General features: G+C 35.8%; 1 protein-coding gene across 1 annotated transcript in view; it reads left to right on the top strand.

Annotated features, from left to right (window-relative positions):
- The window catches only part of LOC150080848 (peripheral plasma membrane protein CASK-like), a 669094-nt gene that overhangs the window by 631129 nt on the left and 25954 nt on the right, over nucleotides 1-12011 (top strand). The window lies entirely within an intron of this gene.

Below are 12011 nucleotides of genomic sequence, written 5' to 3'. Positions count from 1 at the left end.
GAATATGGTATCCTGAAGGCACATCCATGTTGTTGTAGCTCTGGTATTGAGAAATTTGCCAACATTTCATAATATCGCTGTCTAGTGACAGAACAGGTGCAGGATCCAGTTGGTGTTACCTGTTCAAAAAATATGACCCAATCATGAATGTGGCCGTAAATCCACACCACACTGTCACTTTTGGAGAATGCAACATGACCTCTTGGATAACTCCAAAGGATGTTCCATAGCCAAGTGATATCCAGTGTCATTCGCCCCAGAAACTGAAGTCTTATCTTATCTTCCTTCGTGAATTAGGCAATCCGCCTGTTCAGATCTCAAAGAGGTCTACCCATCTTTTCTTTGGTCTTCTTCTGTCTCTTTTTCCTTTTGCTCTATATGTATAAGCTAATTTAGGGAATCTATTATCTTCCATTATTTCTACATGTTCTTTCCATCTTTGTCTATATTCTATAATTTTTCCATTAATTGAATAAATCTTTAATTCCTTTCTAATATTTATGTTTGGTATTTATCTAATTTTGTACATCCTTTAACATATCTTAAAAATTTCATTTCTGCAGCTTGTATTCTATTAATGTCTCTTTTTTTTCGGTATCCATGTTTCAGAACCATAAAGAAGTGTTGGTATTGCCATTACTTTGTAAAATTTCAACTGTTTCTTTCCTTGTTTTCTTAGCCAGAGTTCTTTTTATTGTTCCACATTTCACCAATTTCTGCTTCATATCTTCTTTGACATCATATGTTATACCACATCCTAGATATTTAAAATGTTTTACTTGTTCTAATATTTTATTGTCTATAACTATTTTTGTTCTCGCTGTATTTTTTCCTTTAAAAGCCATTGTTCTAGTTTTCATCGTTGATATTTTAACTTTATATTCTTCTGTTATTTTGTTTAATTTAAATACTGCTCTTTGTAAATTATCTTCACTATCTTGAATAATTACTTGATCATCTGCAAATAACAGTGTATTAATCCTATTCTTTGTATTTAAATATATACCTGTATTAATTTCTTCTTTCCATTTACATATCATATCCTCAATATATATGTTAAACAGCATTGGTGACAAGCTACATCCTTGTCTAACTCCTTGATTTATTATACTTTCTTCTGTTAATTTATTACCTCTATCTATTGCTATTTTTGTTCCTTGATATAAACTCCTATTATTTTTGTAAGATGCTCTGGGTATCCTTTATTGCTCAATATGTCCCATAGTTTTTGCCTCTTTACTCGATCAAATGCTTTTTCATAATCGATAAATGCTAAATGCGTTTCTAAATTAAACTCTTTTCGTTTTTCTATTATTTGTTTTAATATAAATATATTATCTGTACATGATCTTCCTTTTCTGAATCCTGCCTGTTCTTCTATTAATATTTCATCAGAGATAATTTGAATTCTAATATTTATTATTTTGCTATACATTTTATATACAGTATTTAGTATGCTAATCCCTCTATAATTCTTTGTATCATTTCTGTTTCCTTTTAAATATTGAAATAATTTTTGCTGTCTTCCATTCTTCTGGTATTTTATATTGTTCCCAAAATTTATTAAATAAATTTAGTATCCTGTCTTTTAAAAACTTCTTCCATACTTGATCAGTTCTGCATTTATACCATCTATTCCTACTGCTTTCCTATTTTTTGTAGCTTTCAATGCCTTGTCCAATTCTTCCTTTGTTATCGGATCTATGTCACTAACTGGGTCTAATTGTATCTTTAATATTTGATATGTTGGGTCTTTCCACAATTCTTCATAATGTTTTTTCCATTGTTTTTCCTTTATTATATTTATTCTTGAAGTGTCTTTCTCTGTGCTATTCAAGTGTTTCATCATTTTATATGCCATATTTTGTCTTCCATGAACATCATGTTCTATTGTGCTTATAAATCTATCCCATGACTCTGTTTTAGCCTTCCTTATTATATGTTTAGTTTTATTGCATTCTTGTTTATATATTTCTTCATTCTCACTTGTCCTGTTTTGTATATATTTAAGATATTTATCTTGTTTATCTTGTTCTGCTTTAGCTATTTCTTCATTCCATATCTTTACCCCCCCTCCCCCCTCTTCTTATACTTTTACTTATACTTATACTTTTTCCTGAATTGTACTAGTCTCTTTTGCTATCTTTTGAATTATATTTCGTATATTATTCCATTCTTATTCTATTTATTCTCTCTCCGATGTTTTACTTATTTCGTCTTTAATCCTTTTTTTCATATAAATTTTGTATACTTTCTTCTTGAAGTAGATATACTTTATAACCCAACTCCTCCTTCCCCTGTTTAATAGCTTTTCTCTTCTTCCATTTAGCCCATAACTCTATTTTTGAAGCCACTAAAAAATGATCTGAATTAATATCATATCCTCTAAACACCCTAGTATCTCGATATTGTTTTGCTAATTTTTGATTTACTGTTACATAGTCTATTATTGATTGTGTACCTCTTGCCGACCATGTATATTTATGTATATCACGTTTTCTAGAAAATGTATTTGTTATCTTTAAATTATTAAATGTTGCAAAATCTCTTAATTTATATCCATTTCCATTTATTTTATTTTCTCCATAACATCCCATAATATTTTTTATTGACTTATTCCCTACCCGAGCATTATAATCTCCCAAAATAACTACATGGTCCTTTTTTATATTCTTATCTAGTTCTTCTTTATGTTTCTTCCTCTTTTCCATCTTCTGGAGCATAAATTCCAATTATACATAAATGTGTGGCTCTGTGTTTTGGTTTTCCATTTCCGATCTATTAATATTGATACCCTCCACTAGCTCTTTCCTTTTGATCTACTCCACTGTATATCATTTTATAAGAATCAATCTTTCATACCTTTTAATTTTTTCTTTGTTTCTGTTTTATTTACTTTCTTCTGTTTTAAATGTTGAAGTAATTCGACTTCTTTATATCCTAATCCTCCTCATATGTCCCATGTTTCAATATTTAAAATGTCCGTTATTCCTTTTCGTTTCCTTTTTCCAGTCCGAGTCGCATCCCTTTGTCCATCCGGTTTTCCTCTTTGAGCTTTATGAGTTTTTATTTTTTTTTACATGGGGAGGGAACCAGCCTCCCGCACAACCCCCAACCTGGAGGACCAGTACGTTACTCTTCATCTGATCCCTACTCTTTGACCTGTCTGCCTAGTGTGGCCCTACCCGGTAGTCTAGCTACCGCGACAAGGTGGTAACATTTCGGGGAGGAGAAACTGAAGTGCGTATGTGAAATGAATATCTGCATTACCATGCTTTAACTGCTGTAGCATGTGCATCTTGTAAGGATAGTACTGCAACACCTGACACATTACTAGCCTTACAGTGGAATATGGCATGCCCACTTCACGAGAAACAGCTTGCACTACCACATGGAAATTGTCTTGATAAATCCACGACAGTCATAGCCACATCTTCAACATGAGAGAAGTCCACTCGTTTTCGACCTCAACCTGGTTGAACACCAAGATGTTCTGTCACTTCAAATTTCGAAATCATTTTGCGGACATGGGTCTGCACCTTATGCGCTTCTGACACCGGAATTCTTTTATAGCTGCAGCTGCATTGTTGCTGTTCTTATAGTACAGCTTCTAATAGTGCTAATATATAATAGTACTAATAGTGCCTTTTCCTGCAGTGTTGTTAGCATTGCTGCTGTAGTGCAGGCAAACATCTACTGTATGATTTTGAAGAGACTGCTTTGCTTTTATACAGTATTGTGGAGCTGAGTAGTGGTGCTGTGACAATAACTTACAATTATACAAATAATGTAAGTTATTTACATAATCATAACTAAGATAGTTACGTGCCATACAGTGACAATTTTGTAACTAATTTTATTTATTTTTATTTTTTCCAATAAATGGTGAGCACATTCTTTATTGTACATGTTGTCCAAATTTCTCTTTAGTACGAGCCTTAGAACTCGATCCAGAGCCCTCTATATAGGGATACTTTAATTTTAACAACCCTGTATATTTAACTCTTTCAAGAGTACATATGTCAATGTAGATTTTATGCATGTGAGCTCTCTCTTGAGTATGTACATATTTTCATTTTCCAAAGTCATTTCATATGCAGTGTAACTAAGGCATCCATTAACATTTTAAATTTTCCAATATGTGCTGATACATCTTCTTTGTGTTTCCAGCTGATAGACACTTTTAACAGATAACAGCACAAAAAATAGCTTTGAAAATCAAAGGTGATTGTGCCTATCCTCTGATTTAGATATAAATGAGCATAAATTCTCTGGAATTCAGATTTAGAAATTGATGAAATTCAATTAAATGATAAATAAATAAATATAAAATATATTACCGCAGTAAAAAATAATAACACAAAGTTTTTTTTTTTTTTTACAAATTTTTTTATGAATTTTTAATGAATTTAAGTTTCTGATTCCATTTTTGGAAATTTTCTTCTAGCATTGAATTAGGTCAAAATAAAAAAAAAATCAAATAATATTTAAAAGTATTTTTGTACATGGTTTTCATTTTTACAGAACTTCACTATTAAAAATGCTTGTCACTACTAAAAATTAATTCAAAATTAAGTCATTTCTGCTGTACATGTGTGTGGAACCCACACACATGTACAGCAGAAATGACTAGGTGTCAGCTGCTTTTACTTTTTTTTACAGCTTACTAATTTATATACATATATAACCTTTGGGGGGCTCACATCTGGTGAGTATGGGCTTGGCTTGAAATCCAGCCCAGGGTCCTGAGCTGGATTTCATCATTCTTCTCTTTCTTGGTGATTCCCTTCTACTTTTGACTCTCTCTCTCTCTCTCTCTCTCTCTCTCTCTCTCTCTCTCTCTCTCTCTCTCTCTCTCTCTCTCAGAGCAAAAAAAAAAAAAAAAAAAAAAAAATTTTGGCTGGTGCAGCAAAAGCCTCAGTCTTCCTTGCACCATATGGCTAACAATAAAAATAAAAAAATATATAAAATAAGCCATATTTTTTAGAATATATATACTGTCTTGAACATGTAACCTCCTTTATTTACCAGAATCTATTTTTACCTTGTCTTGGCACATAATAGCCATTTCTGCCAATGGCCAGAAAAATCCCCCAATTCAGATAGCAAATCCAAATTCAGTGGATTTGCACCAACGCGATGATGATGCAACCAACCAAAAGAGACTGAAGTGGATACTTCCCGGGTATAACATCCAAGTTTCCTGATCCTGCATTTCTTAACAAACCAGACCATAGGCAATGTATCGCCATTTCTCATATAGAAATGCCTGGAAAATGTAGCAGGTTCCCCGAGAATGGTGCAACTTCTAAACTCTAGTGACCTACTAGTTGAGACCACCAGCTCCAAACACTGAGTCCCTTCTCAAACTAGCCACGTTCAGTAGAATTCCAATTAAGGTTTCATCACATGCTACACTCAATACTTTCAAAGGTGTCATCTCAGATGGGACCTAATAAATGTTTCTGAGGAGAATATTGTCAACAAACTGAAGGTCACACAAGCAAACAGAATTATGCTGAAGAAAGAATGATAGTGAACTTTTCCAACTCACAGCATCATACTGACATTTAGTTCACCAAACCCAACTTCATCAATGAAAGTCGGGTATTTGAACTGTAGCATTCGCCCATATATTCCAAACCCAATAAGATGTTATAAGTGTCAGAAATGCAGACACTCTTAAATGGTCTGTCAAGGTGATACAGTATGGCCTGTGGATTGAAAGAGCATGCCCAAGTTGATTGTAAATCACAGTCCTCACTTTTCTCAAATTGTAAAGGCAATCATCCAGCTTTCTCTAAAACATGTGATCAGTGGAAATGTGAAAAATAAATCCGGGAAAACAATTATAACACCAGACGCCAAGATGTACATATACAGATGCTGCTCAAAGATTTCATTCCATATCAGTTCTGCCAAGCATCTCTATTTCTGAATGGGCTTGATCTCAGCCCTTAGCAAACAGCACACTAACTCTTTCCTTATGGATACAAATGAAACTTCCAGTGAATAAGAAACCAAAACCATTCTGGAGATCCATCAAAAAGATGAAATAGATGCAAGACCTATTTTTCCAAAGAAAAATAAAATGAAAATTGACTGCCTGAAACAAACTTCCAAAAAGCAGACAGATGTAGCTTCTCCATTTAACAAAAATATTATTAGCATTAGCATTAGTAGAGGCATTTGATGCAAGAAAGCAAGCTTATGCAGCATCAGCCAAAAAAAAAAAAAAACCAAACAATGAACAATGTCATCCAGTGGAATTGCACACGCTTTCACGGCAATATTGATAACATCCACGAGATAATTATGCATCATAATCCAATTGGAAATCTGCTTACAGTAGACATTTAACACCTTAGGTGTTAAATGTCTCCTGTAAGCGGGTAAAAAAAATTATACTTTCTTTTGGCAAGACAGACCTGTTACAAATAATTCTCGTGGAGGGATAGCTATGCTCATAGATTCAAGAGTCCCTCGCAAACACATTCCTTTGCAAATTGCTGTTGAAGATATTGCTGCCCAAATAGCGATGGGCATTACAATGGTACTTGTTTTGATCTACCTTCCACCCAGTCATCCTTATACTCTTCGTGAACTTGAAGATCTTATTCTACAGTTGCCAACCCCTTTCTATTTATTGAGTGACGTCAATGGACGCCATCCATTGTGGGGTTCTCCTGATGCAGACGGACGTGAACAGCTCATTGAAATGCTTATCAACAGACAAAATCTAGCCATATTAAATTCAGGGTCACCAATTTTCATCCATCTTCTGACAGGAACAGCCTCTGCAATAGATCTCTCTATTTGCTCTCCAATTCTCTTTCCTAGTATTGAGTGGACAGTTCTATACAGTCTGTTCAGTAGTGATCACTACCAGTTAATATGCAAAATTCAAACATCACACTCCATAACTTCAGAAAACCGCATAAAATGGAAATTTTCAAAGCAGATTGGGCGAAGTACACCTCTCATGTATCCGTCAACAATCAGATCATCAACTCTCATCAGATTGAAGACATAAGATTGATGTCATCAGGTTGAAGACATAACATAGTCTTCAACCATATTACAAAACAGATTCTAGCAGCTGCATTTACTGCCATCTCACAATCACAGTGAAGCATCTATAGAACCATAAATTATTGGTGGAATGAGGATTGTAAGAATGTCAAAAAAGAAAAATGCTGCATATGGAATCTATTCCACAAACATGCCACCACCACCACCAACCTTATAAACTACAAGAAACTTGGAGTCTAAGCCCACCACATTAGGAAGAAAGCGAAAAGAGACTCTTGGGCTCAATTTGCAACTACAATAAAAAATACTGACATAAGAATAATATATTGAAAAATAAAGCAATGTAATGGCAAATTTCCTCCATTTTGTCCTCTCCATTTTTCAGCTGGAATGGGCAGGAGCTGTCTACTCCTGAGATTGTCAATGCCCAGGGGGCTATATTTTCACAGTTATCTGACTTTACAACATATGATCAAAAGATTAAAGCTTTAACTGAAAAATCCCAACTCAATTTCAGAACCACACCCTCTTTACCATACACTCAACTGCTTATTATGTTGGAACTTCAAGATGCTATATATCCACCGCAAATAACATAAGGTATAAGGTATGTTCGTGTCAAACGGCACCTGGGATTTCTCCCAACTCTGCATGTGTTTTGCTGTATCGAGGACAGTACACTGTCAAGCCAGAGGCTTGAAAGTGTGTGTGGGCTGTGTCTGTGCAGTGTGATATGATGTGCCCATTGTTTGACCGGCTTATTGGCTGCCAGGCCAATTAGTGGGGCCTGAGGTTGCCCATACCCTACCACGTGGAGGCTAGCCAGGTGTATCCAGTATCACAACAAATTGCTCCGGCAGGTCCTACCACCTAGTTTCCTGTGATTTCAGTGGCTAGAATCTTGAAAAAAAAAAAAAAAAAAAAATTTACGCATTTGACATTAGTGCTCAGTGGGATTGCTGTTTTGGAAATCACTGGTTGGGGGTTGAACGCTAAAGAGATGTGTTAAAGCCCAATAGGTCGGGCAAAATTTTGATGTTATTAAATTTAGACGTGAGGCTATATGCTAGATAAAAGCTAGTAGTGTTTGTTGTCTTAGAGATTTAGACGAAACCGGTGGAATTTAGATGTTGATTAGAATTTGGCAGCATTGTTAAGGGTGTACCTTGGTCGATTTAGTGAGAGGTGGGGGGGAAGACTGGGGGGGGGACAGATAGAAGAATAGGGATAGAGTTGGTATCCCCAAAGAGGTCAGGGGAGACGAGCCCCCACCAGGCGAAGTAGGGGGGGGGATACAGAGATCCATCTTCCCCCTTGCCTGGGGATTGGGTTTTAAAGGGAACCAGGTTAGAGTACCCAGTTCAGATCGCCAATGGCGTGTTGGCAGCAGTTCGTCAGTGTCATGTCCAAGCAGTTTCGAATCTGGTATGAAGGTCAAGCTGCACATCCCGCTCTGGGGGTGGGATATGTTAGCTGGCAGTGGGGAACCCACCAGGCCAGGGGGGGGGGGGGAGAGACACACATTTATTTCATTCATAATCTGCATTCTCACTCTACTTGCATTTTTTTTTTTTTATATATATATGTATTTTTTTATTTATTTATTTTATTTTATTTTTTTTTTTTTTTTTTATTTATTTTTTTTTTTTGCAGGCCAGGGGAGAATGCAGTGATAGTGTTTATGTGGTTAGTAAATGTTTGTTAGTACAGTATATGTAAAGTAATGTAAGTTATTTTTAACTTTGTATTCTTTCGGCCAATTACATTTGCTCTTCCATTCACTCTCTCTTTCCCTCATGCTAGGTCACTCTTTCTTTCACCAAAATTGCCATTTATTCCCTTTTACCATAATTCCTAGCTCACTCAGTGCCCAGCCTATACATTCTATCTTTCATTTTCATTCATTCATTCTACATTGGATCCCCTTGCTACTAGCTTACTGATATTTTTCAGTTAATCTGCTTCTCTGGCTGCCTGTACATCTTCCTCCCCTGCATGGTTACTTGTTTGGTGTGGGGCCCTAGGTTACCTAGGTTACACAACTACCCTGCCATGTGGTCCCTGCACATGGGTAGTCGCGGGGAGTTTTGTTATATCAGGTTTCTGTTGGAGTGCAGAATATTGCTGTCCTAACAGTTTTTAAGTCATCGTCTGAGCGTGGTGGAAACTTGGGCAATTTTACTATTGATTATTGTCTAATTGCTGGGGGGGCTGAATTGCCATTCTTTGGATTGCTCTGTGCATTTCGAATACACTCTGTGTGAAAGATGTAAAAGCTTTATAATTTTGCTCTTCTATGGTGAACAGATGTTCTTCTCCTCTGGGAAGGGGACCGATCAGTGTTGTTAGCTCTCTTCTGGGGTTGTCATATATTATACATTCATATAGAATGTGTGCCCAGTCTTCACTTTCGCCACAGGTGCAGTTTGAGTCATCGGTCAGGCCTAAGGAGGTTAGTTTCGCCTTTAGGGAGTCATGACCTGTCAGTATAAAAAGTCCAGGGGCATACCACTTAGGTGGCTCTGGACTAACCATTGACACCCGTGGCAGAAACCATTTGGTAACCAGACCTCTGGTTTCCTTTGCAGACCACTGTAAAGAACAGTGCTACTGGCCCTGATGGAATATATTACATAATGCTACAACACTTAGATCTGGCCGCATGCAGCCTGCGTCTGCTTTTTTTGTGGCCCATCTCTTGCCGTCATTTCACTAGTAACTTTATCAAGATAATGAATGCTATCATATAACGATGGAACTTCCAAGAAATACTGTTTTGACAAGATTACTGACTAAACGCGTGCATGTGGAACAATAGTGGAATAATCCATACTTTCTACCTCCAGTTCGAGCCAGACGGTCATTTAATGTGGAACTCATTGCTCACGGTAACAATGGTCTAGGATGTGGATTTACAAAGTTTATGTAAAAATCAGTGTGGTCGACAGTGATTAGGTGAATGGATTACCACCTGGTTGGATTATTTGGCGATCACTAACACATGCTTTGTTTTTTGGGTTGAATTGATGTTTTAAGTTATTTTGTAATATTTTGATTTGGATTTATTTGAACTTGTGGCAAGCTTATAATTTAAGTGTACTTTGTGACTTTTTGTTTTAATTTTGTTATCCCTGTATATTTCATAAAATGAGTAAAAAAAAAAAAAAAAAAAAATTGAGGATGAGTATTATACATTTATTGAAGAATGGAAAACTGAATATTTTTTCACAAGCATTAAAAATAGAGCTGTATGTCTCATTTTCAATGAAAGTGTTTCACTTTTTAAAGAATATAACATTAAGAGATACTACACAACTAAACACTTAATGCATGGAGAAAACTTAACTGATAATGCCAGAAAAGGAATGTGTGATCAACTCATTAGGAAATTATCTCTGCAGCAGAGTGTTTTTATTCGACAGAATGATGAACAGGAAGCTGCAACAAAAGTAAGTTATATCATTGCCAGCAAAAGCATGTAAACCATTTTCAGATGGAGAGTTCATTAAGGAATGCATGTTAGATGCTAGTAAAATGTTATGTCCAACTATGAAATCGAAATTCCAAAATATAAGTTTGTCTTGGCGTACTATAGCTAGATGTGTCGAAAGTATCGCTGATAACATGATAGAGCAACTATCGGCAGAACTGAAATCTGTGGAGTGGTATTCCCTGGCTCTCAATGAAAGTTCCAACATAAAAGGCACTGCACTGTTGCTACTTTTCATTCGCACTTGTAACAGTGATTTTTGAATTGTCGAGGAGTTGTTATCCATGGAATCAATGCAAGACTGCACAACTGGATCAAATATTTTTGAAAAAGTAGAACATTGTCTAAAGAGGTTTAAGTTACCCTGGAATAAAATTATTAATGTAACAACAAACGGTGCACCATATTTGACTGGTAAAAATAACGGATTAATGAAACTGATCAAAAACACAAAATAATACCTATCATTCATGAGCAAGTCTTATGCAAAACTGTACTCAGTGTGAAGCATAAGACTACACCTATTATAAAGATTATAAACTTCATTCGATCCATGGGATTAAATCATCGACAGTTCATAAACTTTCTAGAAGACCTTCATTGTGAGCATGCCAATGTACCTTATCATAGTCATGTAAGGTGGTTAAGTTTAGGAAACATACTTCATAGAGTATAGGAGCTGAAAGATGAAATTATATTATTTTTAGAAATGCAAAATAACTGCAATTTCACCGAGCTTAAAGATGAAGGTTGGATCTGCGATTTTCCTTTCACGGTGGATATTATTACACACATCAATATATTGAACAAAGAGCTACAAGGATAAATGAATTTGCACATGATATAGTAATCAGTTTGAATTTCTTTCCTTCTTAAACTGTGCTTTTTTTTTTTCGCCAATTGAGTTCTAAAAACCTGCTCGATTTTCCTACAATGGCATCTCTAAGAAATATTTCAGAAATAAAATTTGTTGGTTATACAACATCAATCAAAAACTTAATTGAAGAATTCAAGACCAGATTCCTTGACTTTCGAAATATTGAATCATATTTATCGATTGTGCGAGATCCATTCTCTTCAAGCATTGATGATGTACTGAGGAATTTTTCTGAGGGGTTCCTTTAATAGAGGGAACCATGCTCTTTTTAATGATATTTGTTGATTCAAGATCCGATCAAATTTTTCTCCTTAAAAAGTTTCCAGAGGTAACCCCCCCCCTCCACCCTGGGAGTGGAGGCAAAGGACCAGGCATGGGGAGCGTGGCTAGGAATGCCTAATGGTAGCAGCTGAGCTGTGCTGGTGGTTGTGTCCCACCTGGGACAGCATTCCACAGCATGCTGGCTAGGAACAGCCAACAGCATGGGATGACTTTGTGGTGTCTATAAGGTTCCCATGGCCATCCGTCCATCTGGTGGAGAAGCTGGAATAGAACTTTATAGTATCGCTCACACACAAAAATTTTTTTTTCTTTTTTTTTTTTTTTTACATT

This window comes from Mastigoproctus giganteus, chromosome 9 (genome assembly GCF_048544385.1).
Source record: "Mastigoproctus giganteus isolate SK-2022 chromosome 9, ASM4854438v1, whole genome shotgun sequence".
Taxonomy (NCBI): Eukaryota; Metazoa; Arthropoda; class Arachnida; order Uropygi; family Thelyphonidae; genus Mastigoproctus; species Mastigoproctus giganteus.
The sequence above is the reverse complement of the archived record's forward strand: the minus strand, read 5'-3'. Positions and strand labels throughout refer to the sequence as shown.